General features: G+C 44.7%; 1 protein-coding gene and 1 pseudogene across 8 annotated transcripts in view; one reads left to right on the forward strand and one right to left on the reverse strand.

Moving 5' to 3' along the window:
* Positions 1 to 18,927, forward strand: part of USP54 (ubiquitin specific peptidase 54) — a 181,717-nt gene that overhangs the window by 22,588 nt on the left and 140,202 nt on the right. The gene's annotated exons all lie outside the window — the stretch shown is intronic.
* LOC137143943 (inner centromere protein-like) lies at positions 3,083 to 4,008 on the reverse strand (annotated as a pseudogene).

Raw genomic sequence — 18,927 nt, forward strand, 5'->3', positions numbered from 1 at the left:
TTGATGACATTGCAATTTTTAGCAGCTCTTGGTCAAACACCTTGGATTTGTACTGTCAAAACTCAGAGATGTAGGTCTGATTGTAAAGGCATCTAAAGGTAAATTGGAGCAGCCAAAGTTCCTTACTTGAGACATTGGGTAAGGAGCAGTCAGATCATTCATAATCGCTTGAAAGTAGAAGCTATTGTTAACTGGCCTGTGTCTCTAACCAAAATGCAGGTCCAATCTTTCATAGGCTTGGTTAACTATAACTGCTGGTTTTGTTTGGGTTTGAGGCTATTGTATCTGCAGTCACAGATTTGTGTAAAAAGACAAAGCCAAACGAAGTTGTGTGGACAATAAGTGTTGAGGGCTTTGATTTCTTGGAGGACAGATTGCTGTGGGACATAGCAAGAACCAATTAAAGGTTGTTGGTGACATTCCTGGAGTAGCTGCAGATGGTGGAACGCTGCTTCTGGGCCTAAGAAACTAGCACTGACTGGTAATGCCGGCTTGGGATAGCAAAGAGTGGATGCACAGCTCTTGGAAGTGCACAGCCACATTTCTGGATTTATGTGCTGAACTCGGCCTAGACTGAGAGATTCCTTGCTGCTATAGATTGGACATGGAATAAACCTTGAACATCATTTGAAAATGGTAAATGCAGCATTAACAATGACTTTCTTTTTCTAGAAGGAAAAGAAATGGTTGTAGTACTGAAAATTAAATTGGTGAAGTAATGCATAACTTGAACAACAAAGTTTTAAAATATAGTTGACAAAGAACACACCATGGGCTCATATAATTTTAAACTGGTCCGTGTAGAGAAACTCTCATTTAGGAGGTGAAACAAGTAATGGCAAGATCTCCAGATCGGACTCTCCAAGAACTCTACCTAATTAAATTTGCACTGCATATTCATTTGTACTGAGCCTCTGCTCAGGAGATGGGGCCAGCGAAATCCTGCTGTTTGTTCTAGGTGACTGGGAATCTCACCGGAGTCCTCTTCCCCCTGCTGCTGTCACTCAGGTAGCAGCCAGTCTCTCCTCACCACCCCCAACTCTCACTCCAGACTCTGGTTCCATCTCTGGGAGAGGGTGGTGATGACTGTCCTGCACCAAGTGGGTCCAAGTTGTGTGTGTGTGGTCATCTGGGCAAAATACCCGTGGGGCACCCTACATCAAAACTTTAATGGCAATCTCATACACTCTTGTGTCAACAGATCAGTACGCTGAGCTAACACACATTCGGTGCACGTGGAAAGGTCGTCTGCTGTAATGTTACTGAAGTTGTTGCTAAGGTTTTGTGTTACAGTGGATGTTAAATGAAGCTGGAGTACATACTGCTTTTCAGTAACTGTGGGGGATGTAGGTGAATGCCTTATGAAGTGTTAATGTGTTATTTGTGCTGTTGTAGGCAATGTGAAAGTGGGCAGGGATGCAGATATTTCCCTTCCCTTTATTTTGCCATGTTTGCCAAGATTTTGGGTTGGTTCAGTGCACCTTGATGCAGTCTTAACTGTTGGTAATTGGGTTTATTTTTCTGTTAATAGACTATGAAACTTCTAGTAGATCTTGGTCTCTGATGCATGGGGAAAGGAATATGAAGTAAAGGTGAACTTGAAAGATTTTGTACCTAAGCTCAGACACGCAGATGTCTGTTTCTTTTGCAACAGTTGATAACTGTACTTGAACTGTGCAGGGAGTTGCATTACCTGCCTGAGAGTTTACTTGTCCCTAAATCTAGTAAGAGGACCATAGACCTGTAATGGACTGGACTCTAGGTTGTGCATAGCAAAAAGCCTTTCTGTTGTTCGCTGTGTGTCTTGGTTTTAAATTCTGAAAGCAGTTTGATCATATTAGGGACTAGTCATTAAATGTCAGTGTTGGAATCACATGACCACACGAAAAAGCACTCCAAATTCATATTTTTTTAGTAGCATTTATATTATTCTGAGACTAAATCCTTTCCTTGAGTCTGTCTGCAGGAAGTTTTAACTGAAAACGGATTTGTTTCTGTCGTAAATCAGAAATACTGACAATCTTTTAAACTGTAGCTTTTCTAAATAGACACTTTACTTTGTAACAAAGGGGATGTTGAGTTTGAAATACCAATGAGTGAGGATGGGTACCTTCTCCCCCACTTTTTCTTATACACTTCAGCTTTATGAAATAGATTTATACCTGGATTTAAAACTGTGATGGGCACAAATTTGCATATGGTTATATGAAGTTTCAGTTTGATAATCTCCACAGCCCCCTGTCAGAGGGCAGCCCTGCCTAGAGCTCCCTCAGGCAGCAGATCACAGTGTGACAGGCATACCTGCCTCAGTTTTACCCTTCAGAGTCTCCAATAAACCCACTTCAGGCTCTCTTGCTTAAATAATATACCTCCTTTGGGGCCAGTGTATTACCAAACCACGGTTGATTGCATCCTCAGCAAAAGTCCCAAACAACATCCATTTCCCACATCTACTGTATGTAATCCTCAAAACCAAGCTCTTCCCAACAGGCGACCCCACCAGGCTCTCTGAGGGGAGTCCTTCTATACCACAGTCTGACTCCTCGTCAGTCCACTTCTGTACCTCTGCCAGGAGAGCCGTGCCAGCCTTTCCAGCTAGATTGCAACGCTGCTCTTTCCCCTATTTGCTAGGGGAGCATCCATCACTCCCCTGGCCCTCTCATTGGTCCCTTGGGTCCCTCTCTTTGGTGTGGAGATGTCAGTGGGTAAGCCCCTGCTCTGCTCGCTGGCTTTCAGCCCTCTCTGGCCCTTGGCTTTGGCTCTCTGGCTTAGAGCCAGCAATCACCTCCCTCTGCTGCTACCGCCTCTCTTGCCTTCAGTTATGGTGTTCTCTGCGCACTGTGTGCGCGAGGTCACGCTGGCGGGGGCGGTGCAGCGCTCTCTGCAAAATGGTGTTTTCTGCATTGCGTGCTCTGCGTGAGCCCCGGCACCTCTTTCTTTTATACATTAAGCACAGCATATTGTCATAGGAGAGCTCCACCTGCAGCAGGCTGTAGCATGACAAGCATGCCTGCTTCAGTTCTGTGAATCTTCTTTGTTTGCTCTTCTCCTCCTCTCTCTTTTTCAGCATCAGCTGTTTGTGTCAGCAGCATTCTTCTTCCAGCTGTAGTGCTTTCCATTTTGGGGCCTTCTTGCCTTGTCTGTGCTTGGCTTCGGTATCTACCATTGTATTGCCAGTTACCTTCTTTACCTTTTCTTCTGCCCACCTCTCCTCCTGTCTCTTCCTCTTCTTCTCATCAAACTGAGCAAATTTCTCTCCATTTGCCTTTTCTTCTCCTCCTCCATTTGCTCCACCTGTTCCTGAGCCCAGAGCACCTTCCGTTGACCCTCCTCATGTTTCAGTTTCATCTTCTCTAGTCGCCATCTCTTTTCCAGCTTCTGTTTTGTCTGCTGCTCAGCCTCCTGTTTCTTCATCAGACTCTCCAGCTGCTGCTGCTCCTTCTCAACTCACTCACCCTTGGGGTTGGTTTGGAGCGGAGTGAGTTAATGAAAAGTTTCAATAAATCTACTTCATCCCATGGAACCTGTGATCATGAGCAGCTGTTTCATTTGAACAGCATGTAAAAATGTCTTGAAAGGACAAACAACCTTGCTGGCTGTGCATAGAAGGGGATGGAGTTAGTCTTTTCTGGGAGGGGAGAGCCTACAATCCTTTGCTTGCTGCTCATCATACAGCCTATCCACAGCTTTCTTTTTACTTCTTGTTCTCCTGACACTCTTGAACTGTTCCCAGGCCTTGTCACTCTGATTAGAGTTGATCTCTTTGTAGTTTCCCTCCTGCTGCTCTCCTGCAAGGTTGATGATTGCTGTCCTGTTGGCATTTCAAAAGGAAAGGGATACTCTGGGGTTTTGAGGAACCTCCTGAGACTCAGAGGGAGTGCTAAATCCCAGCTCAGTCCTGACTTTAACTGTTATTTCTTCATCCACAAGCTTCTCTGTCGAGCTGTGGTTGTTTTGAATGTTCTCTGGGGTGGAGTGGTAGGGTAGGAATGGAGCCTCTGGCACCATGTGGAATGTTGAGGAGGGTGTAGAGAGGTGCTGCAGTGGAGTTCTTCATGGACTGCGAAGGGAGGTGAGACCGGGATTGTTGAACCTGTAGGTCTACAGGAGTCTGCAGCATCTGTGGTTGCTGGTGGAGATGCTCCATATGTCCTGGTGCATCTCCCTGTCCTTTTCCTGCTGTGATTCCTGGCCTCTGCTCTTCTCTCCACTCAGTGCTTCTCCAGGGTGTCTGTAATGTTCACCATCCAGGCCCTGTGCTTATGGGCGGATGCGGCACAGTCTTGTAGGATCTCATTGAACGTGTCATTCCAACTCCTCGGTTTTTTTCCTCCTTATCTGACTCATGCATTCCACAGGTGTGGAGGGGCCCTCAAGGCTGCAATGTGCGCAACTGCAGATAAAACAGATAAAATTGTCAGTATAGTGACAGTGGAAAGTGACTTAAGATTCAGAATTCCCTTCTCTTGCGTCCCTGCTTATTGACACTTCTGCTTAGGAGTTCTCGTGCACAGCGCCACTTGCATCACCATCTATGGTCAATATGGCCTACCAGGGGTGAGAGAAATGAGGAGGGAATTTTTCAGTTGCTTGAAACTATGAATATAGGGCAATGGCACTGAATACTAGCACCGTTTTCTGCAGGCAATGACGACTTCAGCCAATATCTCATTCCTGAGGGTAATGAAGGCAGAGAGAGCGCAGCTGCTGCTGTTTCCCTAAGTCGCTGTGGCCTATTTGCTGCTCACCTGTGTACTGCAGTGGTGCCTCTGAAGTTATCACTGACTTGCATGGGATGGGAAAGTGTCCTACCATGGAGCAGAAATAAGACTACCATTCCTAGAAACCTTTGGGAGAGGATTGCAGAGTACTTCCATTAACGTTTCGTCAAGATCTCTCATGAGGAGTCAAGGGACATTCCTGCGTACATAAACAACCTGCTCCTCAGGGCCCTCTTGATTATCTCTACTGGGGAATGAAAAGCAGATGATAACCCTATCTCTCTCTCTGTTGTATTGCTTCCTCTTCCAGTATGAATAAATTAATGCAAAGTTGATAGGTGTGTCCCAACGAGTTCGCTATCACCGTAATGGGAAATAAACATGCATGCTTACCCGAAGATCCTTCCCCTGCATCGGGCTCGCCTGTGCTCCACTGCCAGGACTAGCTAGGCTGCGGTGGAGTCTCAAACAGGTCCTGGCTTGCGGGATAGCTGAACCCTCTGGTCTCCTGTCCCCCATCCTCTTTGACCACCTTCTTGTAGTCGCTGTTCAAGCCAGAGGCCTGTGACTCAGGCTTCTCAGAAGTATCCACTGTAGTGCACAGGATAGTGGTAGGGCTTATAGCAAGTATGGCATGCAGCTCTTTGTAAAAGCGGCAGGTCTGCAGCTTGGCACCAGGTTGACTGTTGGCCTGCTTCACCTTCTGGTGTGCCTGCTGCAGTTCCTTTGCTTTCACATGGCATTGCTGCCAGTCCCTGTTGTACCCCTTCTCCTGCATTCCCCCGAGCAATCGTCGTAGATGTCAATGATTGTACATCTGGTCTGCAGCTAGGCTTCCACAGTCTTTTCTCCCCACAGGCCCAGAAGATCCAATACTCCTCTCTACTGTAGGCCAGAGTGCGTCTAGAGCATGTAGCCAGCATGGGCAGCTGTGCTCAACAGTGGAGAGCTGCTAGGTGTGCTTGCCAAGCTGGGCAATCATGAAAAGGCATTTCAAAAATTTGTGGGGCTTTAAAGGAGACAGGAGAAGCACCTACTTGATCCTTTTCTGAATCCTAAGGCTAGCCCTGCACATGGTGGCCAAAATTCAGCCATTTCTGGAGGCAGTGCTGACAGACTTTCATGCCCCCCACTCTAATAGCCTCTTAAAGCCTGGCCATAGTGACAGTAGCTTATTGAAAACACTACTGGGCAAACAGAGGCAGGCCTTACTACTTTCTCACATCTGTGCTCTGTAAACCAAAACAAATGACACACCTGCATCTGTTGTAATGTTGTTGCACCTAACTAACATTTAGAGGCATCAACTCTATAATTATCCAGATAGGATCAAATCTTCTTCCCTCTATAAAGCTTTCTCCACAACAAAAAAACTTTTAAATGCACTTTAAATTATGAATTTGAAAAAACCCAAAAGCTGCACGTATGTCTGTGTCTGGCATTTGTGCACTCCTTGAAAAATGCTGTGACAAATGTTGAGCTTGGCTCAAAGCTTATTTGGACTTAATGTCACAAATTGTTTATCTTCTTGCCCTGTTTGCAGATTGATGTGTCTTTGATATATAACAAGGTTTCTAAAAATCTGAAGTTGTAACCTGCCAAACACCTGTTTGGAATTCTGTAAAGAAACTTATTTTCCCTAAGGAAGTATCCCTCCGTTGGTGTTAATTTTAAAACAGGATTGCTTGAGAGTTCTTTTATCTGCAGTCATTAGGGGTAAATATTGCTGTTACTACACTGGTGTAAATCTGGAATAACTTTTCTGGTGCTTATGGAATTAATCAGAATTTACATAATGACCAAAATTTTGCTCTAAATAAATTACTTATCTTTTAACCTATGTTCACTTTCCTCTCTGCACACCAACCATAGCAGTCTGCGTATTCAAGTCAGCAGGTCATCTCTCTGGGATGAATTTCTCTGAATTGGATGTTCTAGATGGTCTGAGACTGGAACCCAAGGCTGGAAAAACAGCCATATACAGTATTGCAGTAAGTGCTGAGCTCCTATTTTGTTCAAGGTTTAGAATCACAACAACTTTTATTCCTACCATTTACAGTATTGTAAGAAGTAAACATTTGAGTACCCTGGTACCTTTGATTGTTGGGTGCACTCTGGTTGCCAATATTGAAAGCCTGATGTCTTGAGTGGTATGGTTTACGTATCACTGGACTATATATTTAGCCATTACATTAGTCAGAAATGTATTTTCCACCAAGGGCAGAGCTGTAAGGAGGTAAAATTACTTGGTACAATAATAGCATGTATATGCAAAACATAGCAATAAAGAGCAACAATATCAATTACTTAAATAGTTTGGAGGTAAATTGTTGCTCTGTGCACATATGTATACCTTTATTTAGGAATTTATGTCTTTCATAAAACTCCAAAAAATAACTAGCTTTCATGGCTGCCGCCGCGCCCCCCGATCTCTTTTTGAGAAGCCTAGAAGAACCTAAAGTCAACAGTCTTTGTTGATACATAAATTATTTTTCAGCACCCTGCTCCAAAGCTCTTGGCTGCAGCCTTGCTCTTTATGTGGGATGTGGTAGGCAGTGCAGGCTGGGAAGTATACTTGTAGCAGCTTAATGATCTCATTGTGGTCTATGTAAAGACATAGGGTCTTGTAAGGAGCTTGTGGGAGATGGCTGCTAGTAAAACAATATGCAGCCTGAATTGTTCTTCTTTACCCTGCTCCTAGGTTACTTCCAGCTGTGCCTGATTAAATAGGGACACAAAACTTCTGTGTCTGCAAAAACAACATGTTGGCAGGCATTTTATTTACACTTTTTATTAGATGTGTCCACAACTCCATTAAAATATATTTTTACCATGCTGTTGTAATAAGTTAATCTACTTAAACTTCAGAGCTTCAAAGCAGCCAAGTTCTGAGCTGGAAACCTGCTGACCCTTGAGAAGGGAGCTTTACAAAAATAGATTGGGTCATTGTGTTCTATTTGAACAAAAAGTTCTGCTTAGGAGTGGGCCATGCTCAATAGTATTTTCCAATTATATAGTGCCTCCAAGGCCAGATCATCCACTTGCTGTAGAAGCAATAAAGCTATGGAAAATGTGATACGACCTAAAATCTGTTGGAGGGAAGAGAGTTGAGCCAGCATGACATTATTTTTCCCCTGTGCGTTTCCTCAGCCTCTACTCCATGCTCCCCAAAAGACACTCAGTGCAAAATTTATGCAGTCAAGCCTCTACAAATGTTTGTGCAGGCAGGAGTGGAGCAGGATTCCTATATGTTCCTGCTCCACTCTTTCAAACCTCCTCAGAAGGGTAGTAGGCAAGCCCTTAGGCACAGGCAGGGGGCATCATTGGAATTCCTGCTGAGTGCTGTGATGCCATGGGGGGGATGGCACCATCAAAGGGCTGGCTGTCTAGATCTGTGGGATTTCTTTGTGATACTTGAGATACCTCCAGAGTTGGAGAGCTACACAGTCTAGTTGCTGCATGAGAGGACAATTCGCTCCCGGTGCCACCCGCTCCTCAGGAGGAGAGACCTCCACGCCGAGACCCCATGCTGGGGCAGTCAGCCAAGAGTAGATCCTGGGGCAAGCCCATGACGGGTTCCGCCCAGATCCCCGACACCTCGACACCATTGTCTGACTCTTTTGATGGTCACCGACAGCCTGACAACAGTCACCAGGACCCTGTCACCATTCCCCTGGGCACTGCTGCCAGACTCCTGGTACTGCTCCCAAGAGCCTTGACTCTAGGTTACCAGGGTCCTGGCGCTGATCCTGGAGCCACGGTGTCAGTCTCTAGAGCACCACTATCGGTTGCCCGAGTACCATCGTCGACCCTTAGATGCTTGGTACCAATTGGCAGTCCTGGCACTGCTCCCCAGTACCGGAACACCACACCTTCCAGTGCACTAAAGAGTTGGAGACGAGGTCAGCACCATCATGGTCCCTGGAAGAGGACCCCTCGGACTCAGAGGGAGAGGAGATGTCCTTGCCCAGGGGTCAAGTGAACCCAGCCATGGCTGCAGGCTCCCCAACCCTACCACCGGGCTTGTGGCTGCTGACACAATGGCTTGGACCATGGCAGTTCTAGAACCCATGGGGATTCCCTCATGTGCCAGAGCTGGAGGTGCAACAATCAATCTTTGGAACATCCAAGAGATGCTCAGTGACAGTCGAGCTTGCCCCCGGAATTGGTTGAAGAACCAGATCAAGTTGCAGGGGCTTCAGTGGTACCTCTGGAAGAGGCCACCCCAGCTGCAGAAGAACAGTTGCCCACTTCACCCGTATCTGCCTCCTTCTCATCACCTGGTGAGGTAGTAGCAGGTCCTTCTGCCATGGTCTTGCAGGATGACTTTAGAGCAAACCAGGAGCTACTCAAGAGGGTGGCCACGAATTTGGGCTTGGAGGCAAAGGAGCTGAAGGAGCCCGCTGATGCTCTCTGTCATTTTGGCAGCATCAGCCCTTTCTAAAGTGGCCAATCCCATTCACGAGGGAGTTGTCAAGGCTTTATGGCAAACCCCCTCCTCTCTGCCCCCTACCTTTAAAAGTGCTGAGAAAAAATATGTGCCTGCCAAGGGGTTTGAGTATCTCTGTACTCTCACCCATCCCCGGTGTTGCTGGTGGTGTCAGCCACCAGTGAAAGAGACAGATGGAACAGTCACGCTCAATCCTCAAGATTAAAGACTCAAAAAAGCTGGATCTCTTTGGCAGAAAGATTTATTCAACTGCTAGCCTCCAGCTCCACATATCAAATCAGCAAGCCCTGCTGGGGTGATCCGACTATAACATATGGCATTCCAAGGCCAAATTTGCTGACTCCTTCCCCCAGGAGTCTAAGCAGAAGTTTGTGGTCATTTTGGAGGAGGGCGAGTCAGTGGCCTGAGCTTGCAGCTTCTGACACGGCTGACTCTGCAGCAAGAACAATGGTGTCAACAGTGTCTGTGTGGAGAGCCTCGTGGCTACAGTCATCTGGCTTATCTGCGGAGGTCCAACCATCCATCCAGCACCTCCCCTTTGATGGTGTGGCACTGTTCTCTGGCCAAACGGATGCCAGGCTTCACGGCCTACAGGCTTCCAGGGCCATGCTTTGCTCCTTAGGCCTGTATACTCCATCTGCTTCCAGGAAGCATTTCAGGCCCCAGCAACTGCAGCGGTTTGTGGGCCAGGCCAGCAGTGAGCCCAACAGAAAGAAGAGCAAAGCCTACAAGCACTGTCAAGGTCAACCCTCTGTCGGTGCTTCCCAGTCAGACTCAAGGCACTACGCACCAGGCAGCAGGCACGCCTTTTGAGGGTGCGCCCACATGTGGCTTAGCAGATTTAACCCAGGATCCAAGCCTCCCCTTCTTTTCAAAGCCTTTCCTCCTACCTTCCTGCGTGGGCAGCTATTATACCATCGGACAAGTAGGTACTGAGCACCATTGCAGTGGGGTACACCTTTCAGTTTAATTTGATTCCTCCTTCCCACTTCCCATCCCTGTCCCTCTTCATGGACCCTTCTCATAAGCAACTTCTCATCCAGAAGGTGCAAGCTGTCCTACAGGTAGGGGCTGTAGAGGAAATTCCCCTACATCTGAGAGGGAAAGGGTTGTACTCCCGTTATTTTCTAAGGCCAAAGAAGGCCTGTCGCCCATGTTGGACCTACGCCACCTCAACAAATATTTCAAGAAGCTGAAGTTCCGTATGGCCTCCCTGGCCTCCATCATCCCCTCCCTGGATCTGGGAAACTGGTATGTCACCCTTCAACCTGAAGGATGCATCCTTCCATATTTCCATATTCCATGGCCACAGATGGTTCTTACGGTTCATGGTGGGAGACAGCCACTACTAATTCACGGCCCTCTCATTTGGCCTATCACCAGTGTCAGGAGTATTCACGGCCTACATCAGATGTCAGGGAATACAAATTTACCCTTACCTTGACTGCTGGCTCATAAAGGGTCGCTCGGAAGCTCAGATCCGGCATGGTATCACGATACTACAGTCCAACTACCAAGAACTAGGCCTTTTGGTAAACAGCAATCTAAATTACTACCGGTGCAAAGGATAGTGTTCATCAGGGCTGTCCTAGACTTATACCCAGGCCAGAGCATTTCTACCTCAAGCCAGACTTCAAACCATGTCAGACTTGATCACCGGGTCACAGCTCACCCTTCACCACAGCGAGGGTTTGCTTCAGACTGCTGGGGTACATGGCAGCATGTACTTATGTGGTACAATACACAAGACTGCGCCTCAGGACTCCTTCAAATGTGGCTACAGTCGGTTTACTCCCCGACAAGACATAGCCTGGACGTGATCATAGAATCATAGAAGATTAGGGTTGGAAGAGACCTCAGGAGGTCATCTAGTCCAACCCCCTGCTCAAAGCAGGACCAACCCCCACTAAAACATCCCAGCCAGAGCTTTGTCAAGCCGCACCTTAAAAACCTCTAAGGATGTAAGATTCCACCACCTTCCTAGGTAACCCATTCCAGTGCTTCACCATCCTCCTCGTGAAAACGTTTTTCCTAATATCCAAACTAGACCTCCCCCACTGCAACTTGAGACCATTTCTCCTAGTTCTACCATCTACTATGACTGAAAACAGCCTAGATCCATCCTCCCTGGAATCCCTTTTCAGGTAAAGGCTGCTATCAAATCCCCCCCCATTCTTCTCTTCTGCAGACTAAACAAGCCTAGTTCCCTCAGCCTCTCCTCATAAGTCTTGTGCTCCAGCTCCCTAATCATGTTTGTTACCCTCCACTGGAGTCTTTTCAATTTGTCCACATCCTTTCTTTTGTGGGGGACCCAAAACCGGACACAGTACTCCAAAAGTGGTTTCACCAGTGCCGAATATAGGGGAATAATCACTTCCCTTGATCTGCTGGCAATGCTCCTACTGATGCAGCCCAATATGCCATTAGCTTTCTTGGCAATAAGGGCACACTGTTAACTCATATCCAGCTTTTTTTCCATTGTAACCCCCAGGTCCTTTTCTGCAGAACTGTTGCCAAAACCAGTCAGTCCCCAGTCAGTAGTTGTGCATAGGATTCTTCCATCCTAAGTGCAGGACTCTGAACTTGTCCTTGTTAAACCTTATCTGATTTCTTTTGGCCCAATCTTCTAATTTGTCTAGGTTACTCTGTATCCTATCCCTGCCCTCCATTGTATCTACCACTCCCCCCAGCTTAATGTCATGTGCAAACTTGCTGAGGGTGCAATCCACCCCAGCCTCCAGATCATTAATGAAGATGTTGAACAAAACCGTTCCGCTTGTTACCAATTAGACAACTAGAGCCATTGATAACTACCCGTTGAGCCCAAAGATCTAGTCAGCGTTCTATCCATCATATAATTGGGGTTGGTCCTGCTCTGAGCAGGAGTTAGACTAGATGACTTCATGAGGTGCCTTTCAACCCTAATCTTCTATGATTCTATGACCCTCTTTAGTATTGTATCCACCACATGGTCTCACAACATGTAAGCAGCTTGAGTTGGAAGTTGTGGTGACTTGCAATTCTGGAAGTTCCAGGACATGGAACTTATCATATGATATAGCTTTAGACAGCAATTCTATTTCAGAGCATCTCCCATTTAGTGCACAGAGTAACTCTTGCTAATAATGTAATGCTTTTCTTTACCAGGATTTCAGGTAGGGTCTCACAGTCATTACCATTTTTGACTACTGTTAGGAGAGGGTGACTCTGGGATGGCCCCAGCAGCTAATGCTCTTTTGGCCTCCTCTTCCCTGAACATAAGCAATGTAGAACTGATTTTCTATTGGTTATTCCCACTGGTATGAGATTAGCAAATCATGGAACTCATGCATTTTGGCCAACTGGTAACTTAAGCAGATTAGCTAAACCTGTTACCCCATTGACAATTTGAAGGACCTAATCATGGAATTATTTCCACCTATTGAACATTTATACCTAGATATACAAGATCTAGTAGTATGGTCAAAAGAGGCTTTGGCACCCATAGCTAATCTAATTAAAAACAACTTGAGGAAATAGAAGATGTACAAGAAGAGGCAGAGACAAGGTGGTGGGCTATCCCAGATGTCACTTTACATCCTGTGATCAGAACACTCAGCCTGATTTTTGTGATAATGCAAATGATAACTATAGCTGCCCTTTTTGAATTTTGTTATTTACATTGTCAAGCGAAAAGAATTAAGTTACAGCGTAAAATGGAAAGGGGGCTGGCATCGGCCATTAACAATGCCATGGTAATGAACACTGTTTAAATTTGTATTGTTTTGGTGATGGTTTTAGTTTTATGCCGAGGTATAAATAATTTTATTTTAGGTACGTTATTAATATGTAATAGAAGAATAGTACTGAATTTATTAGCTTAGGTGTGTAATGTAAGAAAGATTATAGTTACAAGCCAAACATCTCCATCCATCATTATCATATCTACAACTTAGAACATCAGGATAAAGGTGGGGTGTCCTGTGAATGACAGACCTGACCACCACATGTATATAGAATCGTGAGATTTCCCAGCCTGTCATTGATGGAGCATGTTACAGTGCACGCACTGAGTTTACTAAGTGTGCTTGAAGCTTTGAAGCTATGTCCTAAGAAACTGTAGGGTAAGTGTACGCACTTAGGAGTGTGGTTGCTAGTGAGGAAGGTGTCATCTAAGGTGTTGGCGCTTTGCTGTTGCTGATAATACTGGCTCTAGACAAAAAGGCATACTTGCAACAAATAGTGACTACTGCACTTCTTCACTGAATGGTCCCAGGCCTAACATTCCTAGGCCCACCATAAGGAACTAAAAATAATTGGAAGATAAAATCTGTCCACTGGTTGTACGAGGGAATGTGGAGACTAAGGAACAGAGAGGCATGAATGTGTGGATGGTAATACAAGGTGGCCATGTAACAGTGTTTAGCCCACTGGGTCATCTTGAGTCCATGCATTATGCTTTTCCGGGACAATGGGTAAACATCCTCCACATAAAAAGACAAGTGGGGGAATGGAGTAGAAAGTGAGAGCCTGAGGCCTGGTATTACAAGCCTAGATGCAAAAGCTGAGGCCTGAACCAAAGACTGGCTTTAGGAAACAGCAATTACTTGTCTGCTTACAAGTTCACTGACTGATGCAGGAACTTGGCAGAAATCAGCATTGGTAATACATTGGCATTCCTAAGAAGTAGTGGCAGAATAACACAGTATTGTTAAGAGCAACAGTAGTCCTAAGTCCCCCTCATACATGGTGATTGCAGAAACATAATCCTGGGAGACAGTCTGAGTACACGGCAAACAGCAGTACAATACAAGGGGGCAGTACAAGCTCTCCCCAAGATGCAATAGTGCATAAACACAATCATGAAGAATAGTACAGAGACACCCCAACCTTAGAATAAGACAGAAGGATGGATGAAGACGTTATGCTTGACTTGGAGGCAAGGTACAATAACCAATATCAAAGAGGTATTGTGTAACCTGTTTACATCGGTATAAAAAGGGGATCATAACAGAGAATCTTTGTCTGGCCGAGAGGATAATGGAAAGTCCCGCCATTAACTGAGCCAGTCCATTGTGACGAGCATACATGTGCTACTGTACCTGTAGCTCCAATGGGGCACTAGTACTGTGCTTTGCTTGCAGTAAACCTGGCTGAGTGCCTTCCCTGCTTATCCGAGTCTATGATAATTTATGGGTCATGCTTAACAAGGTCTGTCTATTCAGCTAGCTGCAGAAGCTGAGATGGCATCCAGAGGGGAACTCATACCAGCATGCAGACCCTAACTGACTTACAACAATGGCCTCAGTAATTTGCAGTTTTTACAATTAACTGGCCTGAAGCTGTTGTCTATCCAGTACAGTAATGTGTATTTATTTTCCATGGACTACATGAGGCCTTGATCATCCTTTTATAATTTTTTTTAGTTTCTCACTTAGAAGATTCAGTTAATCCTGCTGTGTTCTGTGAAAAGTGGCATTTTATAATCCAGTAACTTAAAACTGTGATGTTCCATTCAACTCTGGATGACCAAAAAATGCCAAATGATGTTAGTTTACAGCTTCTAGGTTTGAAAGAAATGTTGATTAAAAATTAGATTGATCCCATTTAGAAGCCAGACTAATTCTACAATTAGTCCTATAAATTACTTTCTTGTTATTCTTTACTATAACCTTGAGTGTTGTTATTTTTATTCTTGACATAGCAGACCACAACAGTCAACATATTTTAAAATAGTGAGGAGGAGTTGGTAGCCAAATATAACTAGACTTGACAAAGAGGGAAATTATTGAATTGCTAAGGAATTAGCTGGGGAGGAACCTGCACTTGAATAAACTGTCCAAAGGAGAACTTAAGACCTGAGGGGTTTCCAATAGACATTGCGATACGGCAGTGATCAAGTGCCCAACTACGCTTCAGTTGAAGTTGTGATCGCAGATCAGGCAGGCATATCCATGCTACCTTTAATTTAGTGAAGACTGCTAAAAATAGCAGTAAAGATGTAGTGGCGTGGGCTATAAAAGGCTTCCTGGAACACTGGACATGTGCTTGCATTGCTAGTGCGTGCGGATGCCCTTACTGCCATGTCATCACTCTATTTTTAGCTGTGCTAGCTAGATTAAAGTTAGTGTGGGTATGCCTACTTGAGCTACAATCACACCTCTGATTGCAGTGTAGACATATCCTAAGTGACAGCCACTTGGAGCCCCAGCAAGAGAACAGAGTGAGAGGTCTATTGGATACATACGAAGGTGCAAATATTTTGCTGGGATTTAGGTATCTCCATTTTGTTTTTTAAAATAAAAATAAAACAAAAAAGGCCAGTAGCCAACATATGTACTTAATCACACTTTGCAAGCTTATCATGCTTTCTGGATAAAACTGTAACAACATTTTGGGGAGTGGGGTGTGTTTCATCACATGCTGGTGAAACTTGCTGAAATCTTGAGTTTCTGCCACAGTGCATATAAACACCACAAAGTCTTGTTACTGACTGAAAAGTAACAAGTCTTGCTATGGACTGACTTTTCAGAGAAATAGGAAAATTGAAATTTCTCAAGCTGTATTAAAATTTTCTGTTAAAAATAAAATAGTAATTTGCAGCTTTGTGGGTTTTTTAAATAACTTTTGTAAGTTAATTTAATGCTATTGAGAGATGAAATCTCGGTCTGTGGGTAGACTCCATCAGAATAGCAAAAGGCCTGCCCCTTCAGGAGAGGGTTGGGGCCACAAATCAACCGATTATGGGAGACAAAGAATGAAAAAACAGGTACAGGAGTTCAGGTCACAAGGTCAGAATAAGGCATCTAGAAGGGGATTGCAAGCAGAGAGATGACAAGTGAGAGATGCCAGACTGAAAGCGCTGGAGATGGAAATCTGTTTAGTCACAGAAAAGGTTCATCACACGCAACAATGGCATGAGTGGTGCATGTACTCCCCCTTTGGGGAGGCTCACCCCCTGCCTCCTTTCCACCCAAGGCCATGCCCCCCCTTGCCTGTTGGCAGAGCCCCAGCTGGTCCCCCTCCCCGATCCTGAGCTGGAGCACAACAGCCCTGAGCAGCCCCCTGAGACTCCGACTGGAGCAAATCAGCCCCAAGCCCTGGCTAGAGTGGAGCAGCCCCTCTGAGCCCTGGCCAGTGCCCAGCTGGAGCAGCTCTCCCCTCTACCCTCAAGCCCTAGCTGGAGTGAAGCAACCCCTCCCTCCCTCAGACGGCACCCGGCTGGTACACTGCAGCCCCTAGACCTGGTCAGTGCCTGGCCTGCATGGAGCAGCCCCCCACCAAGCCCTGGCCGCCCCGCTGGTGCCTGGAGTGGTCCTGGCCTGGCCAACCCACCAGCGCCTCCATTACCCATGGTCTGCTCATGAGGGATGGGAAGAAGTGGAGTCACAATGGCCCATGCATTCAGTGGCTCAGTGGCTGCACCAAGGAAGGCTTAGCCCTGGCCTTTGATACCTGCTGCCTATGAGCAATGATGTAAGTATCCCTATGCAGCTCCACCATTGTGTCTCAACCCTGTTCTGTAGTGATCACTACTTTGGCAGTCAGCAGGCAGTTCAGTCTCCACAGCTCATTCAGTTCTTGGCCTCTCAGCTGAAGTAAGGGGAAATTAAGTGCCGGCTATATGGTGGGGTTTTTTATCATGTGTGATAGGTACCTTTTTATTATATAGAGTAGACAGTTGTTTGCTCAGGAACTGGACTGAGACTGGATTCACTTTGCATGGGCTACTGAAGAGCTATCTGATGGGGGTGATTGTTAATTACTGCTGTTTTGAGCCACCACTTACCTAGAGACAAAGCTTTTCATAGTCCATTGGCACTTGCCAGATCTTTTTGCAAATATATATTTTTAAACTAGCAGATATTTTTTTCCTGTATAAAGTGTTTCAAGCCCTGGTTATGCCAGCCTCCTACATTTTTTACAGGTGATGACTGAAAATGGTTTTATGTTAAAGGCTGAGATTATATTTCAGTATTAAAACTGAATTTAGAAACCCATAAGAGATTTTTCTAACCATAGGAAGCTTCTCTTTGCCCTCTTGTATGTAAGTACTATTCTTTAAAAGGGTAACTGGCCTAGTGGATGCAGGGAAGAGGCAAACGTGATACATCTTGGATTTTTACTCAGGCTTTTCACACTGTCCACATAACAGTCTCTCAAGCAAACTAAGGAGATGTAGACCAGATGAAATTTCTATAAAATGGGTGAAAGATCGTGTTCAGGGTAATTATCAGTGGTTTGCTGTTAAATTGAGAGGGTGTATCTATTTAGGTCCCACAGGGGTCTGACCTGAGTCTGGTGCTAGTCAGTAGTTTCATTAATGATTTGAACAACAGAGTAGAGAATAGGCTGATAAAATTTGTGGCTGACCCCATGCTGGGGGAGGGACAAGGGGTGCAAGCGCTTTGGAGGACAGCATTAGAATTCAAAATGACCTTGACAAATTGGAGAATTGATCTGAAATCAACCAAATAAAATTCAGTAAAGACAAGTGCAAAGTATTACATGTAGGGAGGAAAAATCAAATGCACACAACAAAATGGGGAACAATTGGGTAGGCAATAGTATTGCTGAAAAGGATCTGGGAATTAGAGTGAATCACAAATTGAATGAGTCAACAATGTGATGGAGTTGCTAAAAAGGCTAATATCATTTTTGGGTGTACTAACAAGAGTGTCATATGTAAGACACAGGAGGAAATTATTCTGCTCTGCTTGACAGTGGTGAAGACTCAGCTGGATTATTGTGTCCAGTTTTGAGGCACCACCTTTTAAGAAAGATATCGATTAATTGGAGATAGTCCAGAGGAGAGCAACAAAAATGATAAAAGGTTGAGAAAACCTGAGCAATCATGTCGAAAGTTTTTAAAAAACTGTCTGTGTTTAGAAGAAGACCGAGGGGAGACCTGATGATAGTCTTCAAGTATGTTAAGGACTGTTATAAAGATGATGGTGATCAAATTGTCCTCCATATCCACTGAAAATAGGAAAAGAAATAATGGGCTTAAACTGCAGCACGGAAGATTTTGCTTAATATTAGGAAAAACTTTCTAATTACAAGGATAGTAAAGGACTGGAATTGGATTCCAAGGGAGCTTATGGAATCTGCATCATTGCAGACTTTAAGAACAGCCAAGGATGCTAGGTATATTTGATCCTTCCTCAGCACAGGGTGCTGGACTATATGACTTTCCAAACTTACATTTCTATGATTATTACAGTATTTTATTACATGATGATACATTATTCAGTGATACTGTGGTCAATACTTCAGAAATATGGAAAACTGTCATAGGAGGAGGACATATCTTAGGGGATGCTCAAGTTTTGATGGGTTTTGATGAAGTTATAATAGTCATAGTATCTTGTATACATTTAAAATTAATTGAAGTGTGTTTAATCTATTTAGGAAGTTTTAACAGGTTTACTGAAATTTATTTTTTAAAAAGTATTATAGCAACTATTTGTTAATACTCATGATAATTAAGGTGGTAGAACAGATTCATTTGTAGCTTTGTTCTTTTATATTTCATAACTTCCAAAACATTCTCCCTTTGAGTCTGAACATTTCTGTTCATGCATGCTTCTTCTTTTTTTAAGAGAAGCCTCTTACAACAGTGGTTGGAGTTTGAATCTTGAACATCTCCAGAGTCTTCATTGAGAACTAGTGACTCTGCTTGAAAAAAAGAAAGTATGCGTTTAACAAATGTCGCTATTTGAAAATTAGATACTAAACGTGTGGTAGAAAAATTCCTTAAGTCTGCAGTAGCACACT

The sequence above is a fragment of the Emydura macquarii genome, unplaced genomic scaffold, assembly GCF_026122565.2.
Source record: "Emydura macquarii macquarii isolate MOO-44397 ecotype Brisbane River unplaced genomic scaffold, CSIRO-AGI_Emac_v2 contig_67, whole genome shotgun sequence".
Lineage (NCBI taxonomy): Eukaryota > Metazoa > Chordata > Testudines > Chelidae > Emydura > Emydura macquarii.